A 23,179-nucleotide genomic window follows, 5' to 3' on the forward strand; every position below is an offset into this window, starting at 1 on the left:
CAACGGTAAGTATGAAGTGAACAGTAAGTAGGAAGTGGATTGTAAGTATGAAGTGAACGGTAAGTTAGAAGTGAACAGTAAGTATGAAGTCGACTGTAATTATGAAGGCAACAGTAAGTATGAAGTCAACGGCAAGTATGAAGTCAACGGTAAGTTAGAAGTGAACAGTAAGTATGAAGTGGACAGTAATTAAGAATTGAACGATAAGTATGAAGTGAACAGTAATTATGAAGTGAACAGTAAGTATGAAGTGGACAGTCAGTATGAAGAGAACTGTAAGTATGAAGTGGGCTGTGAGTATGAAATGAACAGTAAGTATGAAGTGGACTGTAAGGATGAAGTTAACAGCAGTATGAAGTGAACAGTAAGTAAGAAGTGAACAGTAAGGATGAAGTGAAAAGTAAGTATGAACTGAATGATAATTATGAAGGGAACAGTTAGTAAGAAGTGAACAGAAAGTATGAAGTGAACAGTAAGTAAGAAGTGAACAGTGAGTATGAAGTGAATGGTAAGTATGAAGTGAACAGTAAGTATGAAGTGTACTGTAAGTATGAAGTGAACAATAAATATTAAGTGGACTGTAAATATAAGTGGGATGTAAGTAAGAAATTAACAGTAAGTATGAAGTGAACAGTAAATATGAAATGAATGGTCAGTATGAAGTGGACTTTAAATATGAAGCGAACAGTAATTATGAAGTGAACGGTCAGTATGAAGTGCAAAGTATGTAAGAAGTGAACGGTAAGTATGAAGTTAACTGTAAGTTTGAAGTGAGCAGTAAGTATGAAGTGAAAAGTTAGTAAGAAGTGAACAGTAAGTATGATTTGAGCGGTATTTATGAAATTAACGGTAAGTATGAAGTGAACGGTAAGGAAGAAGTGAACAGTAAATATGAAATGAATGGTAAGTATGAAGTGGACATTAAATATGAAGCGAACAGTAATTATGAAGTGAACGGTAAGTATGAAATGAACAGTAAGTATGAAGTGGACTGTAAGTAAGAAGTTAACAGTAAGTATGAAGTGGACTGTAAATATGAAGTGATCAGTGAGTAAGAAGTGAACAGTAAGTATGAAGTGAACAGTAAGTAAGAAGTGAACAGTGAGTATGAAGTGAATGGTAAGTTTGATTTGAACAGTAAGTATGAAGTGGACTGTAAGTATGAATTGAACAGTAAGTATGAAGTGGACTGCAAATATGAAGTGAACAATGAGGATGAAATGTACAGTAAGTAAGAAGTGAACAGTTAGTATGAAGTGAACAGTTAGTATGAAGTGAACAGTAAGTATGAAGTGAACAGTTAGTATGAAGTGAACAGTCAGTATGAAGTGGACTGTAAGTATGAAGTGAACAGTAAGTATGAAGTGGACAGTAAGTAAGAAATGAACAGGAAGTATGAAGTGAACAGTAAGTCAGAGGTGAACAGTAAGTTTGGAGTTGACAGTTAGTATGAAGTGAACACGAAGTATGAAGTGAATAGTAAGTTTGGAGTGGACAGTAAGTACGAACTGAACAGTAAAAATGAGTGAACAGTAAGTAAGAAGTTAACAGTAAGTATGAAGTGAACAGTAAGTCAGAGGTGAACAGTAAAAATGAGTGAACAGTAAGTAAGAAGTTAACAGTAAGTAGGAAGTGAACAGTAAGTTAGAGGTGAACAGTAAGTTTGGAGTTGACAGTAAGTATGAAGTGAACACGAAGTATGAAGTGAACATTAAGTAAAAAGTGAACAGTAGATATGAAGTTGACGGAAAGCATGATATTAACGGTAAGTATGATGTGAACAGTATGAATGAATTGGAATGTAAGTATGAAGTGGACAGTAAGTATTAAGTGAACAGTAATTATGAAGTGAACAGTGAGTATGAAGCGGACTGTAAGTATGGATTGAACAATAAGTATGAAGTTAACAATAAGTATGAAGTTAACAGTAAGTATGAAGTGGACTGTAAGTATGAAGTGGGCTGTAAGTAAGAAATTAACAGTAAGTATAAAGTGAACAGTAAGTAAGAAGTTAACAGTAAGTATGAAGTGAACAGAAAGTATGAAGTGAACTGTAAATAAGAAGTGCACAGTAAGTATGAAGTGAACTGTAAGTAAGAAGTGAACGGTAATAATGGAGTGAACAGTAAGTATGAAGTGCACAGTATGTAAGAAGTGAATGGTAAGAATGAAGTGAACGGTAAGTATGAAGTTAACTGTAAGTTTGAAGTGAGCAGTATGAAGTGAAAAGTTAGTAAGAAGTGAACAGTAAGTATGATTTGAGTGGTATTTATGAAATTAACAGTAAGTATGAAATGAACTGTAAGTAAGAAGTGGACTGTAAGTATGAAGTGAACGGTAAGGAAGAAGTGAACAGTAAGTATGAAGTTAACAGTAAGTATGAAATTAACAGTAAGTATGAAATGAACTGTAAGTAAGAAGTGGACTGTAAGTATGAAGTTAACAGTAAGTATGAAGAGAACAGTAAATATGAAATGAATGGTAAGTATGAAGTGGACAGTCAGTATGAAGAGAACAGTAAGGAAGAAGTTAACAGCAAGTATGAAATGAACAGTAAGTAAGAAGTGAATAGTCAGTATGAAGTGAACAGTAAGTAAGAAGTGAACAGTCAGTATGAAGTGAAAAGTAAGTATGAACTGAATGATAAGTATGAAGGGAACAGTAAGTATGAAGGGAACAGTAAGTATGAAGTGAACAGTAAGTATGAAGTGAACAGTAAGTATGAAGTGGACTGTTAGTAAGAAGATAACAGTAAGTATGAAATGGACTGTAAATATGAAGTGATCAGTGAGTAAGAAGTGAACAGTTAGTATGAAGTGAACAGTAAGTAAGAAGTGAACAGTTAGTGTGAAGTGAACAGTAAGTATGAAGTGAACAGTCAGTATGAAGTGGACTATAAGTATGAAGTGAACAGGAAGTACGAAGTGGACTGCAAATATGAAGTGAACAATAAGGATGAAGTGAACAGTAAGTAAGAAGTGAACAGGAAGTATGAAGTTAACAGCAAGTATGAAATGAACAGTAATTATGAAGGGAACAGTAAGTAAGAAGAGAACAGTGACTATGAATTGAACAAAAAGTATGAAGTGGACTGTAAGTATGAAGTGAACAGTAAGGGTGAAGTGTAAAGTAAGTAAGAAGTTAACAGTAAGTATGAAGTGAACAGTAAGTCAGAGGTGAACAGTAAGTTTGGAGTTGATAGTAAGTATGAAGTGAACACGAAGTATAAAGTGAATAGTAAGTTTGGAGTGGACAGTAAGTATGAAGTGAACAGTAAGTACGAACTGAACAGTAAAAATGAAGTGAACAGTAAGTATGAAGTGAACAGTAAGTATGAAGTGAACAGTAAGTCAGAGGTGAACAGTAAAAATGAGTGAACAGTAAGTAAGAAGTTAACAGTAAGTATGAAGTGAACAGTAAGTCAGAGGTGAACAGTAAGTTTGGAGTTGACAGTAAGTATGAAGTGAACACGAAGTATGAAGTGAACAGGAAGTAAAAAGTGAACAGTAGATATGAAGTTGACGGAAAGCATGATATTAACGGTAAGTATGATGTGAACAGTATGAATGAATTGGAATGTAAGTATGAAGTGGACAGTAAGTATTAAGTGAACAGTAATTATGAAGTGAACAGTGAGTATGAAGCGGACTGTAAGTATGGATTGAACAATAAGTAAGAAGTTAACAATAATTATGAAGTTAACAGTAAGTATGAAGTGGACTGTAAGTATGAAGTGGGCTGTAAGTAAGAAATTAACAGTAAGTATAAAGTGAACAGTAAGTAAGAAGTTAACAGTAAGTATGAAGTGAACAGTAAGTATGAAGTCGACTGTAAGTATGAAGTGGGCTGTAAGTAAGAAATTAACAGTAAGTATGAAGTGAACAGTAAGTAAGAAGTTAACAGTAAGTATGAAGTGAACAGTAAGTATGAAGTGGGCTGTAAGTAAGAAATTAACAGTAAGTATGAAGTGAACAGTAAGTAAGAAGTTAACAGTAAGTATGAAGTGAACAGAAAGTATGAAGTGGACTTTAAGTATGAAGTGAACAGTCAGTATGAAGTGAACAGTCAGTATGAAGTGAACTGTAAATAAGAAGTGCACAGTAAGTATGAAGTGAACTGTAAGTAAGAAGTGAACGGTAATAATGAAGTGAACAGTAAGTATGAAGTGCACAGTATGTAAGAAGTGAATGGTAAGAATGAAGTGAACGGTAAGTATGAAGTTAACTGTAAGTTTGAAGTGAGCAGTATGAAGTGAAAAGTTAGTAAGAAGTGAACAGTAAGTATGATTTGAGTGGTATTTATGAAATTAACAGTAAGTATGAAATGAACTGTAAGTAAGAAGTGGACTGTAAGTATGAAGTGAACGGTAAGGAAGAAGTGAACAGTAAGTATGAAGTTAACAGTAAGTATGAAGTGAACAGTAAATATGAAATGAATGGTAAGTATGAAGTGGACTTTAAATATGAAGCGAACAGTAATTATGAAGTGAACGGTAAGTATGAAGTGAACAGTCAGTATGAAGAGAACAGAAAGTAAGAAGTGAACAGTAAGTATGAAGTGAACAGTAAGTATGAAGTGGGCTGTGAGTATGAAATGAACAGTAAGTATGAAGTGGACTGTAAGGAAGAAGTTAGCAGCAAGTATGAAATGAACAGTAAGTAAGAAGTGAATAGTCAGTATGAAGTGAACAGTAAGTAAGAAGTGAACAGTCAGTATGAAGTGAAAAGTAAGTATGAACTGAATGATAAGTATGAAGGGAACAGTAAGTAAGAAGTGAACAGAAAGTATGAAGTGAACAGTAAGTATGAAGTATACTGTAAGTAAGAAGATAACAGTAAGTATGAAATGGACTGTAAATATGAAGTGATCAGTGAGTAAGAAGTGAACAGTTAGTATGAAGTGAACAGTAAGTAAGAAGTGAACAGTGAGTAAGAAGTGAACAGTGAGTATGAAGTGAATGGTAAGTATGAATTGAACAGTAAGTATGAAGTGGACTGCAAATATGAAGTGAACAATAAGGATGAAGTGTACAGTAAGAAAGAAGTGAACAGTTAGTATGAAGTGAACAGTTAGTATGAAGTGAACAGTAAGTATGAAGTGAACAGTCAGTATGAAGTGGACTGTAAGTATGAAGTGAACAGGAAGTACGAAGTGGACTGCAAATATGAAGTGAACAATAAGGATGAAGTGAACAGTAAGTAAGAAGTGAACAGGAAGTATGAAGTTAACAGCAAGTATGAAATGAACAGTAATTATGAAGGGAACAGTAAGTAAGAAGAGAACAGTGACTATGAATTGAACAAAAAGTATGAAGTGGACTGTAAGTATGAAGTGAACAGTAAGGGTGAAGTGTAAAGTAAGTAAGAAGTTAACAGTAAGCATGAAGTGAACAGTAAGTCAGAGGTGAACAGTAAGTTTGGAGTTGATAGTAAGTATGAAGTGAACAGTAAGTACGAACTGAACAGTAAAAATGAAGTGAACAGTAAGTAAGAAGTTAACAGTAAGTATGAAGTGAACACGAAGTATGAAGTGAACAGTAAGTAAGAAGTTAACAGTAGATACGAAGTTGACGGAAAGCATGAAGTTAACGGTAAGTATGATGTGAACAGTATGAATGAATTGGAATGTAAGTATGAAGTGGACAGTAAGTATTAATTGAACAGTAATTATGAAGTGAACAGTAAGTATGAAGCGGACTGTAAGTATGGAGTGAACAATAAGTAAGAAGTTAACAATAAGTATGAAGTTAACAGTAAGTATGAAGTGGACTGTAAGTATGAAGTGAACAATAAATATTAAGTGGACTGTAAATATGGAGTGGGCTGTAAGTAAGAAATTAACAGGAAGTATGAAGTGAACAGTAAGTATGAAGTGGCCTGTAAGTATGAAGTGAACAGTAAGTATGAAGTGGCCTGTAAGTATGAAGTGAACAGTAAGTATGAAGTGAACTGTAAGTAAGAAGTGAACGGTAATAATGAAGTGAAAAGTTAGTAAGAAGTGAACAGTAATTATGATTTGAGCGGTATTTATGAAATTAATAGTAAGTATGAAATGAACTGTAAGTAAGAAGTGGACTGTAAGTATGAAGTGAACGGTAAGGAAGAAGTGAACAGTAAGTATGAAGTGAACTGTAAGTATGAAGTGAACAGTAAGTAAGAAGTGAACAGTAATTATGAAGTGGACTGGAAAGAAGAAGTTAACAGCAAGTATGAAATGAACAGTAAGTAAGAAGTGGACTGTAAGTATGAAGTGAACGGTAAGGAAGAAGTGAACAGTAAGTATGAAGTTAACAGTAAGTATGAAGTGAACAGTAAGTCAGAGGTGAACAGTAAAAATGAGTGAACAGTAAGTAAGAAGTTAACAGTAAGTATGAAGTGAACAGTAAGAATGAAGTGAACAGTTAGTATGAAGTGAACGGTAAGTATGAAGTGGATTGCAAATATGACGTGAACAATAAGGATGAAGTGAACAGTAAGTAAGAAGTGAAATGTAAGTATGAAGTTTACAGCAAGTATGAAATGAACAGTAAGTATGAAGGGGACAGTAAGTGAGAAGTGAACAGTGACTATGAATTGAACAGAAAGTATGAAGGGGACTGTAAGTATGAAGTGAACAGGAAGGGTGAAGTGAACAGTAAGTAAGAAGTTAACAGTAAATATGAAGTGAACAGTAAGTCAGAGGTGAACAGAAAGTTTGGAGTTGACAGTAAGTATGAAGTGAACACGAAGTATGAAGTGAACAGTAAGTAAGAAGTGAACAGTAAGTATGAAGTGAACAGTAAGTAAGAAGTGAACAGTCGATATGAAGTGGACGGAAAGCATGAAGTTAACGGTCAGTATGATGTGAACAGTATGAATAAATTGGAATGTAAGTATGAAGTGGACAGTAAGTATTAAGTGAACAGTAATTATGAGGCGAACAGTAAGTATGAAGCGGACTGTAAGTATGGAGTGAACAATAAGTAAGAAGTTAACAATAAGTGTAAAGTTAACAGTAAGTATGAAGTGGACTGTAAGTATGAAGTGAACAATAAATATTAAGTGACTGTAAGTATGAAGTGGGCTGTAAGTAAGAAATTAACAGTAAGTATGAAGTGAACAGTAAGCAAGAAGTGGCCTGTAACTATGAAGTGATCAGTCAGTATGAAGTGAACAGTAAGTATGAAGTGAATGGTAAATATGAAGTTAACAGTAAGTATGAAGTGGACTGTATGTATGAAGTGATCAGTAAGTAAGAAGTGAACAGTAAGTATGAAGTAAACATTAAGTATGAAGTTAACAATAAGAATGAAGTGGACTGTAAATATGAAGTGATCAGTCAGTATGAAGTGAACAGTAAGTATGAAGTGAACAGTAAGTAAGACGTGAACAGTAAGTATGAAGTGCATGGTAAGTATGAAGGGTACAGTAAGTATGAAGTGAACAGTAATTAAGAAGTGAACAGTAAGTATGAAGTGAACAGTAAGTATGAAGTGGACAGTAAGAAGTGAACATTGAGGAAGAAGGGAACAGTTAGTATGAAGTGAACAGTAATTATGAAGTGGACTGTAAGTAAGAAGCTAACAGTTAGTATGAAGTGAACAGTAAGTATGAAGTGAACAGTAAGTGTGAAGTGAACAGTAAGAATGAAGTGAAAGGTAAATATGAAGTGAACAGTATGAATGAAGTGGAATGTAAGTATGAAGTGGACAGTAAGTATGAAGTGGACTATAAGTATGAAGTGAACAGTAAGAATGAAGTGAAAGGTAAATATGAAGTTAACAGTAAGTATGAAGTGAATAGTAAGTGAGAAGTTAACAGTAAGTATGAAGTGGAAGTAAGAAGTGAACAGTAAGGATGAAGTAAACAGTAAGTATGAGGTTAACTGTAAGTATGAAGTGGACCGTAAATATGAAGTGATCAGTGAGTAAGAAATGAACAGTAAGTATGAAGTGAACAGTAAGTAAGATGTGAACAGCAAGTATGAAGTGAATGGTAACTATGAAGGGAACAGTAAGTAAGAAGTGAACAGTGAGTATCAAGTGAATGGGAAGTATGAATTGAACAATAAGTAGGAAGTGGACTTTAAGTATGAAGTGAACAATAAGGATGAAGTGAACAGTAAGTATGACGTGAGCAGTATGTATGAAATTAACAGTAATTATGAAGTGCACAGTAAGTATGAAGTGAACGGTAAGTAGGAAGTGGATTGTAAGTATGAAGTGAACGGTAAATTAGAAGTGAACAGTAAGTATGAAGTGAACAGTAAGTATGAAGTGCACAGTAAGTATGATGTGAACAGTAAGTATGTAGTCAACAGTAAGTATGTAGTCAACAGTAAGTCTGAAGTGCACAGTAAGTATGAAGTGAACAGTAAGTATGAAGTCAACAGTAAGTATGAAGTGCACAGTAAGTATGAAGTCAACAGTAAGTATGAAGTCAACAGTAAGTATGAAGTGCACAGTAAGTATGAAGTCAACAGTAAGTATGAAGTCAATAGTAAGTATGAAGTGAACAGTAAGTATGAAGTCAACAGTAAGTATGTAGTCAACAGTAAGTCTGAAGTGCACAGTAAGTATGAAGTGAACAGTAATTATGAAGTCACAGTAAGTATGAAGTGAACAGTAAGTATGAAGTGAACCGTAAGTAAGAAGTGGATTGTAAGTATGAAGTGAACAGTAAGTATGAAGTGAGCAGTATGTATGAAATTAACAGTAAGTATGAAGTGAACAGTAAGTATGAAGTGAACGGTAAGTATGAAGTGAACCGTAAGTAAGAAGTGGATTGTAAGTATGAAGTGAACAGTAAGTATGAAGTGAACGGTAAGTATGAAGTGAACGGTAAGTATGAAGTGAACAGTAAGTATGAAGTGAACAGTAAGTATGAAGTGAACCGTAAGTAAGAAGTGGATTGTAAGTATGAAGTGAACAGTAAGTATGAAGTGAACCGTAAGTAAGAAGTGGATTGTAAGTATGAAGTGAACAGTAAGTATGAAGTGAACGGTAAGTATGAAGTGAACGGTAAGTATGAAGTGAACAGTAAGTATGAAGTGAACCGTAAGTAAGAAGTGGATTGTAAGTATGAAGTGAACAGTAAGTATGAAGTGAACGGTAAGTATGAAGTGAACAGTAAGTAGGAAGTGAACGATAACTATGAAGTGAACAGTAAGTTTGAAGTCACAGTAAGTATGAAGTCAACGGTAAGTATGAAGTGAACAGTAAGTAGGAAGTGGATTGTACGTATGAAGTGAACAGTAAGTATGAAGTGAACAGTAAGTAGGAAGTGAACAGTAAGTATGAAGGGACTGTAAGTATGAAGTGAACAGAAAGTATGAAGTGGACTGTAAGTATGAAGTGAACAGTAAGATTGAAGTGAAAGGTAAATATTAAGTTAACAGTAAGCATGAAATGAATAGTAAGTGAGAAGTGAACAGTAAGTATGAAGTTAACAGTAAGTATGAAGTGAACAGTAATTATTCAGTGAACAGTAAGTATGAATTGAATGGTAAGTATAAAGTGGACTTTAAATACGAAATGAACAGTAATTATTCAGTGAACAGTAAGTATGAAGTGAACAGTAAGTATGAAGATAACAGTAAGTATGAAGTCGACTGTATATTATGAAGGCAACAGTAAGTATGAAGTCAACGGCAAGTATGAAGTCAACGGTAAGTATGAATTGAACAGTAAGGGCAGGACCGGAACCAATGTCCTCGGGGGAGTGTTTGCTAGTGCTGTTGGGGAGGATTTAAACTGATATGGCAGGGGGATGGGAACCAATGCAGGGAGACAGAGGAAAACAAAAAGGAGGCAAAAGCAAAAGACAGAAAGGAGATGAGGAAAAGTGGAGGGCAGAGAAACCCAAGGCAAAGAACAAAAAGGGCCACTGTACAGCAAAATTCTAAAAGGACAAAGGGTGTTAAAAGAACAAGCCTGAAAGCTTTGTGTCTTAATGCAAGGAGTATCCGCAATAAAGTGGATGAATTAACTGTGCAAATAGATGTTAACAAATATGATGTGATTGGGATTACGGAGACGTGGCTCCAGGATGATCAGGGCTGGGAACTCAACATCCAGGGGTATTCAACATTCAGGAAAGATAGAATAAAAGGAAAAGGAGGTGGGGTAGCATTGCTGGTTAAGGAGCAAATTAAGGCAATAGTTCGGAAGGACATTAGCTTGGATGATGTGGAATCTATATGGGTAGAGCTGCAGAATACCAAAGGACAAAAAACGTTAGTGGGAGTTGTGTACAGACCTCCAAACAGTAGTAGTGATGTTGGGGAGGGCATCAAACATGAAATTAGGGGTGCGTGCAATAAAGGTGCAGCAGTTATAATGGGTGACTTAAATATGCACATAGATTGGGTTAACCAAACTGGAAGCAATACGGTAGAGGAGGATTTCCTGGAGTGCATAAGGGATGGTTTTTTAGACCAATATGTCGAGGAACCAACTAGGGGGGAGGCCATCTTAGACTGGGTGTTGTGTAATGAGAGAGGATTCATTAGCAATCTCGTTGTGCGAGGCCCCTTGGGGAAGAGTGACCATAATATGGTGGAATTCTGCATTAGGATGGAGAATGAAACAGTTAATTCAGAGACCATGGTCCAGAACTTAAAGAAGGGTAACTTTGAAGGTATGAGGCGTGAATTGGCTAGGATAGATTGGCGAATGATACTGAAGGGGTTGACTGTGGATGGGCAATGGCAGACATTTAGAGACCGCATGGATGAACTACAACAATTGTACATTCCTGTCTGTCGTAAAAATAAAAAAGGGAAGGTGGCTCAACCGTGGCTATCAAGGGAAATCAGGGATAGCATTAAAGCCAAGGAAGTGGCATACAAATTGGCCAGAAATAGCAGAGAACCCGGGGACTGGGAGAAATTTAGAACTCAGCAGAGGAGGACAAAGGGTTTGATTAGGGCAGGGAAAATGGAGTACGAGAAGAAGCTTGCAGGGAACATTAAGACGGATTGCAAAAGTTTCTATAGATATGTAAAGAGAAAAAGGTTAGTAAAGACAAACGTAGGTCCCCTGCAGTCAGAATCAGGGGAAGTCATAACGGGGAACAAAGAAATGGCGGACCAATTGAACAAGTACTTTGGTTCGGTATTCACTGAGGAGGACACAAACAACCTTCCGGATATAAAAGGGGTCGGAGGGTCTAGTAAGGAGGAGGAACTGAGGGAAATCCTTATTAGTCGGGAAATTGTGTTGGGGAAATTGATGGGATTGAAGGCCGATAAATCCCCAGGGCCTGATGGACTGCATCCCAGAGTACTTAAGGAGGTGGCCTTGGAAATAGTGGATGCATTGACAGTCATTTTCCAACATTCCATTGACTCTGGATCAGTTCCTATGGAGTGGAGGGTAGCCAATGTAACCCCACTTTTTAAAAAAGGAGGGAGAGAGAAAAGAGGGAATTACAGACCGGTCAGCCTGACATCGGTAGTGGGTAAAATGATGGAATCAATTATTAAGGATGTCATCGCAGTGCATTTGGAAAGAGGTAATATGATAGGTCCAAGTCAGCATGGATTTGTGAAAGGGAAATCATGCTTGACAAATCTTCTGGAATTTTTTGAGGATGTTTCCAGTAGAGTGGACAAGGGAGAACCAGTCGATCTGGTATATTTGGACTTTCAGAAGGCTTTCGACAAGGTCCCACACAAGAGATTAATGTGCAAAGTTAAAGCACATGGGATTGGGGGTAGTGTGCTGACATGGATTGAGAACTGGTTGTCAGACAGGAAGCAAAGAGTAGGAGTAAATGGGGACTTTTCAGAATGGCAGGCAGTGACTAGTGGGGTACCGCAAGGTTCTGTGCTGGGGCCCCAGCTGTTTACACTGTACATTAATGATTTAGACGAGGGGATTAAATGTAGTATCTCCAAATTTGCGGATGACACTAAGTTGGGTGGCAGTGTGAGCTGCAAGGAGGATTCTATGAGGCTGCAGAGCGACTTGGATAGGTTAGGTGAGTGGGCAAATGCATGGCAGATGAAGTATAATGTGGATAAATGTGAGGTTATCCACTTTGGTGGTAAAAACAGAGAGACAGACTATTATCTGAATGGTGACAGATTAGGAAAAGGAGAGGTGCAACGAGACCTGGGTGTCATGGTACATCAGTCATTGAAGGTTGGCGTGCAGGTACAGCAGGCGGTTAAGAAAGCAAATGGCATGTTGGCCTTCATAGCAAGGGGATTTGAGTACAGGGGCAGGGAGGTGTTGCTACAATTGTACAGGGCCTTGGTGAGGCCACACCTGGAGTATTGTGTATAGTTTTGGTCTCCTAACCTGAGGAAGGACATTCTTGCTATTGAGGGAGTGCAGCGAAGGTTCACCAGACTGATTCCCGGGATGGCGGGACTGACCTATCAAGAAAGACTGGATCAACTGGGCTTGTATTCACTGGAGTTCAGAAGAATGAGAGGGGACCTCATAGAAACGTTTAAAATTCTGACGGGGTTAGACAGGTTAGATGCAGGAAGAATGTTCCCAATGTTGGGGAAGTCCAGAACCAGGGGACACAGTCTAAGGATAAGGGGGAAGCCATTTAGGACTGAGATGAGGAGGAATTTCTTCACCCAGAGAGTGGTGAACCTGTGGAATTCTCTACCACAGAATGTTGTTGAGGCCAATTCACTAAATATATTCAAAAAGGAGTTAGATGAAGTCCTTACTACTAGGGGAATCAAGGGGTATGGTGAGAAAGCAGGAATGGGGTACTGAAGTTGCATGTTCAGCCATGAACTCATTGAATGGCGGTGCAGGCTAGAAGGGCCGAATGGCCTACTCCTGCACCTATTTTCTATGTTTCTATGTTTCTATGTTTCTATGACGTGAACAGTAATTATGAAGTGAACAGTAAGTATGAAGTGAACGGTAAGTATGAAGTGAACAGTAATTATGAAGTGAACAGTAAGTATGAAGTCAACGGTTAGTATGAAGTGAACAGTAAGTAGGAAGTGGATTGTAAGTATGAAGTGAATGGTAAGTTAGAAGTGAACAGTAAATATGAAGTGGACAGTAATTAAGAAGTGAACGATAAGTATGAAGTGAACAGTAAGTATGAAGTGAACGGTAAGTATGAAGTGAACAGTAAGTAGGAAGTGGACTGTAAGTATGAAGTGAACAGTAAGTATGAAGTCAACGGTAAGTATGAAGTGAACAGTAAGTATGAAGTGAACGGTAAGTATGAAGTGAACAGTAAGTAGGAAGTGGACTGTAAGTATGAAGTGAACAGTAAGTATGATGTGAGCAGTATGTATGAAATTAACAGTAAGTATGAAGTGCACAGTAAGTATGAAGTGCACAGTAAGTATGAAGTCAACAGTAAGTATGAACTGAACAGTAAGTATGAAGTGCACAGTAAGTATGTAGTCAACAGTAAATATGAAGTGCACAGTAAGTATGAACTCAACAGTAATTATGAAGTCAACAGTAAGTATGAAGTGCACAGTAAGTATGAACTCAACAGTAATTATGAAGTCAACAGTAAGTATGAAGTGCACAGTAAGTATGAAGTCAACAGTAAGTATGAAGTGAACAGTAAGTATGAAGTGCACAGTAAGTATGAAGTCAACGGTAAGTATGAAGTGAACATTAAGTATGAAGTGAACGGTAAGTATGAAGTGAACAGTAAGTATGAAATAAACAGTAAGTAGGAAGTGAACAGTAAGTATGAAGTGAACAGTAAGTAGGAAGTGAACAGTAAGTATGAAATGGACTGTAAGTATGAAGTTAACATTAAGTATGAAGTGGAAGTAAGAAGTGAACAGTGAGTGTGAAGTGAATGGTAAGTATGAATTGAACAGTAAGTATGAAGTGGACTGTAATTAAGAAGTGAACGAGAAGTATGAAGTGAACTGTAAGTATGAAGTGGACTTTAAATATGAAATGAACAGCAATTATTCAGTGAACAGTAAATATGAATTGAATGGTAAGTATGAAGTGGACAGTAATTAAGAAGTGAACGATAAGTATAAAGTGAACGGTAAGTATGAAGTGAACAGTTGGTAAGAAGTGCACAGTAAGTGTGAAGTGAATAGTTAGTATGAAGTGAACAGTAAGTATAAAGTTAACAGTAAGTATGAAGTGGACTGTAAGTATGAAGTGAACAGTAAGTATGAAGTGAACAGTAAGTATGAAGTGGGCTTTAAGTATGAAGTGAACAGTAAGTATGAAGTGGACTGTAAGGTAGAAGTTAACAGCAAGTATGAAATGAACAATAAGTATGAAGTGAACGTTAAGTGTGAAGTGGACTGTAAGTAAGAAGTTAACAGTAAGTATGAACTGAACAGTAAATATGAAGTGAACAGTAAGAATGAAGTGAACGGTAAGCATGAAGTGGACTGTAAGTATGAAGTGGGCTGTAAGTAAGTTGTTAGCAGTAAGTATGAAGTAAACAGTCAGTAAGAAGTTAACAGTAAGTGTGAAGTGAACAGTAAGTATGATGTGGGCTGTAAGTATGAAGTGAATAGTATGTATAAAGTGGACTGTAAGTAAGAAGTTAACAGCAAGTATGAAGTGAACAGTAAGTATGAAGTGAACAGTAAGTATGAAGTTAACAGTAAGTATGAAGTAAATAGTAAGTGAGAAGTTAACAGTAAGTATGAATTTAACAGTAAGTATGAAGTGGAGGGTAAATATGTAGTGATCAGTGAATAAGAAGTGAACAGTAAGTATGAGGTGAACAGTAAGTAAGAAGTGAACTGTAGGTATGAAGTGAATGGTAAGTATGAAGGGAACAGTAAGTAAGACGTGAACAGTGAGTACGAAGTGAGTGGTAAGTATGAATTGAACAGTAAGTCTGAAGTGGACTGCAAATATAAAGTGAACAATAAGGATGAAGTGAACAGTAAGTAAGAAGTGGACGGAAAGCATGAAGTGAACAGTAAGTATGAAGTGAACAGTAAGTATGAAGTGAACGGTAATTAAGAAGTGAATGATAAGTATGAAGTGAACAGTAAGCATGAAGTGAATGGTCAGTAAGAAGTGAACAGTAAGTATGAAGTGAACGGTAATTAAGAAGTGAATGATAAGTATGAAGTGAACAGTAAGCATGAAGTGAACAGTCAGTAAGAAGTGAACAGTAAGTATGAAGTGGACTGTAAGTATGAAGTGAACAGTAAGTATGAAGTGAACAGTTGGTAAGAAGTGCACAGTAAGTGTGAAGTGAATAGTTAGTATGAAGTGAACAGTAAGTATAAAGTTAACAGTAAGTAGAAAGTGAATGGTAAGTTTGAAGTGAACACTAACTATGAACTGAACAGTAAATATGAAGTCAACAGTAAGTAAGAAGTGAACAGTAAGTATGAAGTGAACGGTAAGTATGATGTTAACAGTAAGTATGAAGTGAACAGTAAGTATGAAGTGAACGGTAAGTATGATGTTAACAGTAAGTATGAAGTTAACGCTAAGTATTAAGTTAACAGTAAGTATGAAGTGAACAGTAAGAAGTGAACACTACATATGAAGTAAACAGTAAGTATGAAGTGAACAGTATGAATGAAGTGGAATGTAAGTATTAAGTGAACCGTAATTATGAAGTGAACAGTAAGTATGTAGTGGACTGTAAGTATGAAGGGAACAGTAAGTAAGAAGTGAACAGTGAGTATGAAGTGAATGGGAAGTATGAAGTGAACAGTAAGTATGAAGTGAACAGTAAGTAAGAAATGAACAGTAAGTATGAAGTGAACAGTAATTATGAAGTGGACTGTAAGTAAGAAGTTAACATTTAGTATGAAGTGAACAGTAAGTATGATGTGAACAGTAAGTATGAAGTGGGCTGTAAGTATGAAGTGAACAGTAAGTATGAAGTGGACTGTAAGTATGAAGTGAACAGTAAGTAAGAAGTTAACAGTAAGTATGAAGTGAACAGTAAGTATGAAGTGGACTGTGAGTAAGAAGTTAACAGCAAATATGAAATGAACAGTAAGTAAGAAGTGAACAGTCAGTATGAAGTGCAGCAAGTAAGAAGTGAACAGTAAGTATGAAGTGAACAGTAAGAATGAAGTGAAAGGTAAATATGAAGTTAACAGTAAGTATGAAGTGAATAGTTAGTGAGAAGTCAACAGTAAGTATGAAGTTAACAGTGAGTATAAAGTGGAAGTAAGAAGTGAACAGTAAGGATGAAGTAAACAGTAAGTATGAAGTTAATTGTAAGTATGAAGTTGACTGTAAATATGAAGTTATCAGTGAGTAAGAAGTGAACAGTAAGTAAGATGTGAACAGCAAGTATGAAGTGAATGGTAAATATGAAGGGACCAGTAAGTAAGAAGTGAACAGTGAGTATGAACTGAATGAGAAGTATGAATTGAACAGTAAGTATGAAGTGGACTGTAAGTATGAAGTGAACAATAAGGATGAAGTGAACAGTAAGTATGAAGTGGATGGAAAGCATGAAGTGAATGGTAAGTTTAAAGTGAACGGTAAGTATGAAATGGACTGTAAGTATGAAGTGAACAGTAAGTATGAAGTGGACTGTAAATATGAAGTGAACAGTAATTCAGAAATTAACAGTAAGTATGAAGTGAACAGTAAGTAGGAAGTGGGCTGTAAGTATGAAGTGAACAGTAAGTATGAAGTGGATTGTAAGGATGAAGTGAACAGCAAGTAAGAAGTTAACAGTAACTATAAATTGAACAGTAAGTATGAAGTGAACAGTAAGTTTGGTGTGGACAGTAAGTATGAAGTGAACAGTAATTAAGAAATTAACAGTAATTATGAAGTGAACAGTAAGAATGAAGTGGGCTGTAAGTATGAAGTAAACAGTAAGTATGAAGTGGACTGTAAGTAAGAAGTTAACAGCAAGTATGAAATGAACAGTAAGTATGAAGTGCACGGTAAGTGTGAAGTGGACTTTAAGTATGAAGTGAACAGTATGTATGAAGTGAACAGTAAGTAAGAATTAAACAGAAAGTATGAAGTGGACTGTAAGTAAGAAGTTAACAGTAATTATGAAGTGAACAGTAAGTATGAAGTGAACAGTAAGTAAGAATTAAACAGAAAGTATGAAGTGGACTGTAAGTATGAAGTGAACTGTAAATATGAAGTGGACTGTAAATATGAAGTGAACAGTAATTCAGAAATTAACAGTAAGTATGAAGTGGACTGTAAGTAAGAAGTTAACAGCAAGTATGAAATGAACAGTAAGTATGCAGGGGGGAGATGTAAAGGGATTTATTTATTAAGGGCATTGGTCATGCTGGGATTTTCAGAAAGCTAATTAAGACCAAGGACTTGACCTTGGAAGCAGCGGCGTTGATGGCTCAGACCTTCATGGCGGGGGAGGAGGAAACTAAGATAATATACGCGCGCAACTCTGCTTCCAACGTGGCGATGGATCGGGGAGTTAACATTATAAACGCCACTCAGAACCCCGCAGGTAGGCAAGGGCAATTCGACACCACCCAGGCAGTAACAGACTCTAGAGTGTGTCCTCAACAGAGACAATGGCTGATTCAACAGACAGTTACACCATCACAGTGGACAATGCGTCCCGGGATGGGGCCATTGACACCCATTAACAGAGTGCTCAAGAATAATCAAAGAGACAATCAGGGAGGAATGCCTGGTAACAGCTCTTTTGTTCACAACAATCTCAGCTCATGCTGGAGGTGCAGGGGCAGACATGCTGCAAAAACCTGTAAGTTTCAACAATTTATCTGTAGAAATTGTAACTTTAATGGACATTTAGCCAGAATGTGCAGGAAGCCCACAGCGAGGCTAATTTACGAGGCAGTTGAACCACAAGAGGGGTCTGCAAGGCAGGTTGATGCTTGGGACAAAGCAATGGACACTGAAGTTCAGCGGGTTCATGTGGCAAACATCCACAGCTCATATACCAAAACGCCACCAATGATGATCAAAGTCCTATTAAACGGCATCCCAGTACGCATGGAGCTGAAAACAGGGGCCAGCCAGTCACTTATGAGTGTCCAACAATTCGAGAAGCTATGGCCACTCAGAGCTAGCAGACCCAAACTAGAGCGCATTGACACGCAATTACAGACATACACCAAAGAGATCATTCCAGTGCGAGGCACATAATGGATTAGAGAACCGTATGCCACTCTGGATTGTCCCGTGAAATGGTCCCGCGCTTCTGGGGAGGAACTGGCTAGCCGAGATGAACTGGAAATGGGGGGATGTGTACACCATTTCATCTGTGGAGCGAAGTTCATGCTCACAGGTCCTACAGAAATTTGAGTCACTATTTCAACCTGGTGTCGGGACTTTCAAAGGTACCAAAGTAGTGATACAGATCACCCCGGACGCCAGACCACAGAGCTGTGCCGTATGTGATGCGGGAGAAAATTGAGAGTGAGTTGGACAGGTTGCTAAGAGAGGGCATAATTTTGCCCATTGAATTCAGTGACTGGGCAAGCCCCATCATCCCTGTCCTAAAAACGGATGGCTCTGTCAGGATCTGTGGCGACTACAAGGGCACTGTCAACCGAGTGTCACTACAAGACCAATATCCACTGCCGAGAGCAGAGGATCTTTTTGTCACGCTGGCAGGTGGCAAGCTGTTCACCAAGTTGGATCTCACTTCAGCCTACCTGATCCAGGAGCTGGCCAAAGAATCCAAGCTACTGACCACCATCACCACGCACAAGGGGCTGTTTGTCTACAACAGGTGTCCATTTGGCATTCGATCAGCAGCCGCTATCTTTCAAAGGAACTTGGAAAGCCTGCTCAAATCCATCCCTGGAACAATCGTATTTCAGGACGACATCCTAATCACGGGTCGAGACACCGAGGAACACCTCCACAATCTGGAGGAGGTGCTACGCCGACTGGACCGGGTAGGCCTGCGACTAAAGAAGTCCAAGTGTGTGTTTTTGGCCCCAGAGGTTGAGTTTTTAGGCAGGAGGGTTGCCGCAGATGGGATCCGGCCTACCGAATCCAAAATGGAGGTGATTCATCGTGCGCCCAGGCCCGGCAACACATCAGAGTTGCGTTCATTTCTGGGACTCTTGAACTATTTTGGGAACTTTCTGCCGAACTTAAGCACATTGTTGGAGCCACTACATGTGCTCCTGTGTAAGGGTTGCGATTGGTTTTGGGGGGACTGTAAGGAACGGGCGTTCAATCGGGCACGGAACCTGCTTTGTTTTAATAAGCTGTTGAACCTGTACAACCCCTGTAAGAAATTGGTTTTGGTATGTGATGCATCATCCTATGGGGTTGGGTGCGTGTTGCAGCGGAGTAATGATGAGGGCCAACTCCAACCTGTGGCTTTTGACTCCAGATCGCTCTCCCAAGCAGAAAGAGGCATGGGATGGTTGAAAAGGAAGCACTCGCATGTGTCTACGGGGTGAAAAAGATGCACCAGTACCTTTTTCGCAGAAGGTTCGAGTTAAAAACGGACCACAAGCCATTAACATGCAAAGCTGTCAATGCCAATGCATCAGCTCGCACACAGCGATGGGCTCTCATGCTTGCTGCGTATGACTACACCATGCGGCACCGGCCAGGCACCGAAAATTGCGCTAATGCACTCAGCAGGCTTCCACTGGCCACCGCTGAGGGGGCAGCGGAGCAAAGCACTGAGATGGTCATGGCTGTTGATGCCTTTGACAGCGCAGGCTCCCCCATCAAAGCCCGCCAGATCAAAATCTGGACCAACAGAGATCCCCTCCTATCCTTGATTAAGAAATGTGTCCTGACTGGGGATTGGTCGCCCGCACATGGAGCATGCCCCGAGGAGGTCAGACCGTTTCACAGAAGGATGGACGAGCTCGCCATCCAAGCCGATTGCCTACTATGGTGCAGCCGGGTAGTCATGTCCCGGAAGGGAAGGGAAGCATTCATCAGTGAACTCCACAGCGAGCAATCAGGCATCGTGCCAATGAAGGCCATTGCCCGGTCACATGTATGGTGGCCAGGAATTGACTCAGACCTGGAACACTGTGTTCGCAGGTGCACGACGTGTGCCCAGCTGGGCAATGCCCCCAGGGAGGCCCCACTCAGCCCGTGGCCCTGGCCCACCAAGCCATGGTCACGTATTCACGTAGACTACGCGGGCCCATTCATTGGAAAAATATTCCTCATTGTTGTTGATGCGTTCTCGAAATGGATCGAGTGCATCATATTGAATTCGTGCATGACATCCACCACTGTGGAGAGTCTGCGTGCGGTCTTTGCGACCCACGGCTTGCCAGACATCCTGGTTAGCGACATTGGCCCGTGTTTCACTAGCTCTGAATTCCGGGAGTTCATGTCGGGTAAGGCATCAAACATGTCAGGACAGCACCGTTCAAGCCGGCTTCCAATGGCCAGGTGGAACGTGCAGTCCAAATCATAAAACAAGGCATGCTCTGGATTCAAGGACCCTCCCTTCAATACTGCTTATCACGCCTGTAAGAGGTGGTTTGCAGAGGGTCAGCTTTCCCTTCTGACTTTATATGAGCTCCCACACCCTTGGTTCTAGACACTGGAATTATGAAGGGACGGTGACAGACTTGGACAGACAATCGGTTTCAAGGTATGGCTTTATTGTGTTTAAAAAGAAGTAAAAGGCACACCTTTTATAACTCACACAGACCAATACACACTGAGGGGTACAACACATTGAATAAAATGTCAAATTGCAGCCTGTGGGGAAAAGAATACAGCTTAAACTCTAAATGGGGTAAAGAGGAGAATGCAGATACATTTGCACAAGTTATCCCAGCCTCCCTCCTCCAATTCCCCGAACTAACTAAGTTATTGCTCTGTGGGTTCAGGGGCCATGCTCACCAATTCCCTTTTAGACATGGGGCATGCTCCATGTGCGGCCGGTGAATCGCGGTTTCGGGGTTCGCTGCACTTGGCCTTCTAGGCGAGCCGTACCCCGGTCGGAGGAGAGGACTTCGGACTGCGTAGTCTTCGGTTGGGGTGTGTCCGTTGATGCGGTAAGTTGCGTTTTGGACGTATGGGGTAAGTACCCACTTTCTTTGGTTAGGAATAGTTTAGTTAGTTCCTTTTGGTAATTTCTCACCCGTTGGTCGTTCCGAAGTAGATTGTAGAGTGGAAATAAATGTCGATTCTTCGGTTTTTGCTGAGTTGGTTTTGGTTGGTCGTTGCGCTGGTTGTGGTGGCCCGGGTTGTCAATTTGGTTGCTGACAACCTTCCATTTCGTGGGCCTCGTGCTCGGTCAGTTCTTGATGAGTTCTAGTAGTTTCCTTCACTGCTCCATTTCTTCACTCCCCAGCTCCGGCTGCTTGTGTCTGTGTCTGCGTTCCAGTCTGTGCTCTGCTTCTCTCCTGTCTTCTGCTAGTTTCTGTGTTCTGCTAGTCTGCGTGCTGCTCCTTGCTGGTCTTTCCTTGTAAAACTGGGGGATAGATATATTCCAAAAAAAAAGGCTCTGTTATCTCCCATCAAGTCTCTTGGGCTCTGTTTGAACTGTTCTGTCCACTGATTTTCAAATGTCTCCTTTGTCAGCAGTAACTCGATTAGGGTGTGAGAATGTGTTATCACTGGTTTTGCATTGTTTTAGAATTGTCCAGTTTCTTGACCATGATTTCCATTGTGCTTGATTGGCTAATTCGATTATCTCTTAGAGGGTGAATAGTTCCCCCAGACAGTCTGGGGTCTTTAATACACAAATTTGCTTCAGACGTTGGCCCCACCTCCTGTATTTGGTAACTCTTTTTTGCAGCCAAAATGTTGTAGAATCTTAAAATTGATATGCTCCTTCCCATAGATGTTTAGGGGATCTCAAGCTTCTGTAATTTAGGTCCATTTTAAATTCCCTTTCCTATGAGTCCAAACACTGGGGGGGTCTCCATGAATGCATCCCCTTTTATCCCCCGCAGGCTTTGCCTGCCCCTTTAAACTCATTTTAAAAGCCCAGAAAGGGATTCTTCTCCTCTGTAGGGGAAAGGTACCTGGAATCTTTGCGAGATATTGGTAGATTCTACATTCCCCCCGTGATACCATATCACTTATGGTATCATTCTTCGAGGTGAGCAAAGTTCCTGACTTCCAAGAGATAACCTTCCCCATAAATTAGCTAAACTAATACCCAAAATGCATTACACTTATGCAACATCACCATAGATGCACACTTTTCCCTTCACAGGTACAAACTTTTTACATTTGTACCCTCCCAGCTTGGAGGGGGTTCAATCACTACAATTGCATTTCAGCACAGTTACATTTCATTTCAGTTACATTACATCCACCAGCATATAGGCAACTTACAACCACATTACAGAAGGAAAAAAAACATAGATTAAAATTAAACAACATCAATTGGTCTCCTGAGGTTTGTCCATCAAACGGTAATGTCTGGATCCTGCCCTTGAGAACTGCTCTCAGGCTGGCTGACACACAAGACAACCTCAAACTAATCACCCAAACATTACTGCAACATTACCCTCAATTCTAAACTAAACCTTAAAATGTAAAATGATGCAATCAGCTGCCTTAAACTAAAATGAGAGCTATGTACAACCGCCACCCGTCTCCGGGTGGCCTGGTTAGTTCCTGTCAGGCCCATGCCTTGTGCGGCCTGATAGCCGCCTGGATGCTAGGGTTTCCCCGCAGCCGGTGAGCTGGAGACCCTTGTCTCTGGGACAGCTCGTTGCTGCTGCTCCTGTGAGTCCCTCACCGCTGGAGGCGGCTGGCTGGTGGTCCCTACTCTGAGCGGTCTCTGTACTTCTGACCTTTGGCCTTTCCTGTCGGGCTGCCCTTCTCTTAGGGTAGAATCGCTGAGGCTCAGATGCCGGTGACCACGGTATCTTTGGCCGTGGTGTACGGAGGGTCCTTCTCAGGGCTTGGGTTACTGGGGGTGCGTCCGAATCACAAACGATGGGTGAGATAGCCCCTCCAGTACTGCAATTCACTGCCCCTATAGGCACGATTTCTGAGCCTGCCACATTCCCTGTGGGCCCTCCACCGTCGGGGGCGGCCAACGGAGGGTCCCTGTCCTGAGGACGGTTCACCCCTCCCGGCTGCCCTCTGTGCTTGGCTGACCCTGGGTTGTACAGCTTGCACTGGTTGATGTGGAACCACTTAGTACGGTGGGGCAGCTTTATGGCATAGACCATCGGGCTTGCCTTGTCCACAATGCTGTATGGCCCCATATATAATGCTTCAAAATCACCGACCCGAGCATAGTTCTTCACCATGACCTGGTCCCCTATCTCCCATTCGTGGTGTTTGCTGGGTTCTAGCAGCAATCAGTTACTCCGATGCTGT

Source organism: Pristiophorus japonicus, chromosome 1 (assembly GCF_044704955.1).
Source record: "Pristiophorus japonicus isolate sPriJap1 chromosome 1, sPriJap1.hap1, whole genome shotgun sequence".
NCBI classification, from domain to species: Eukaryota; Metazoa; Chordata; class Chondrichthyes; family Pristiophoridae; genus Pristiophorus; species Pristiophorus japonicus.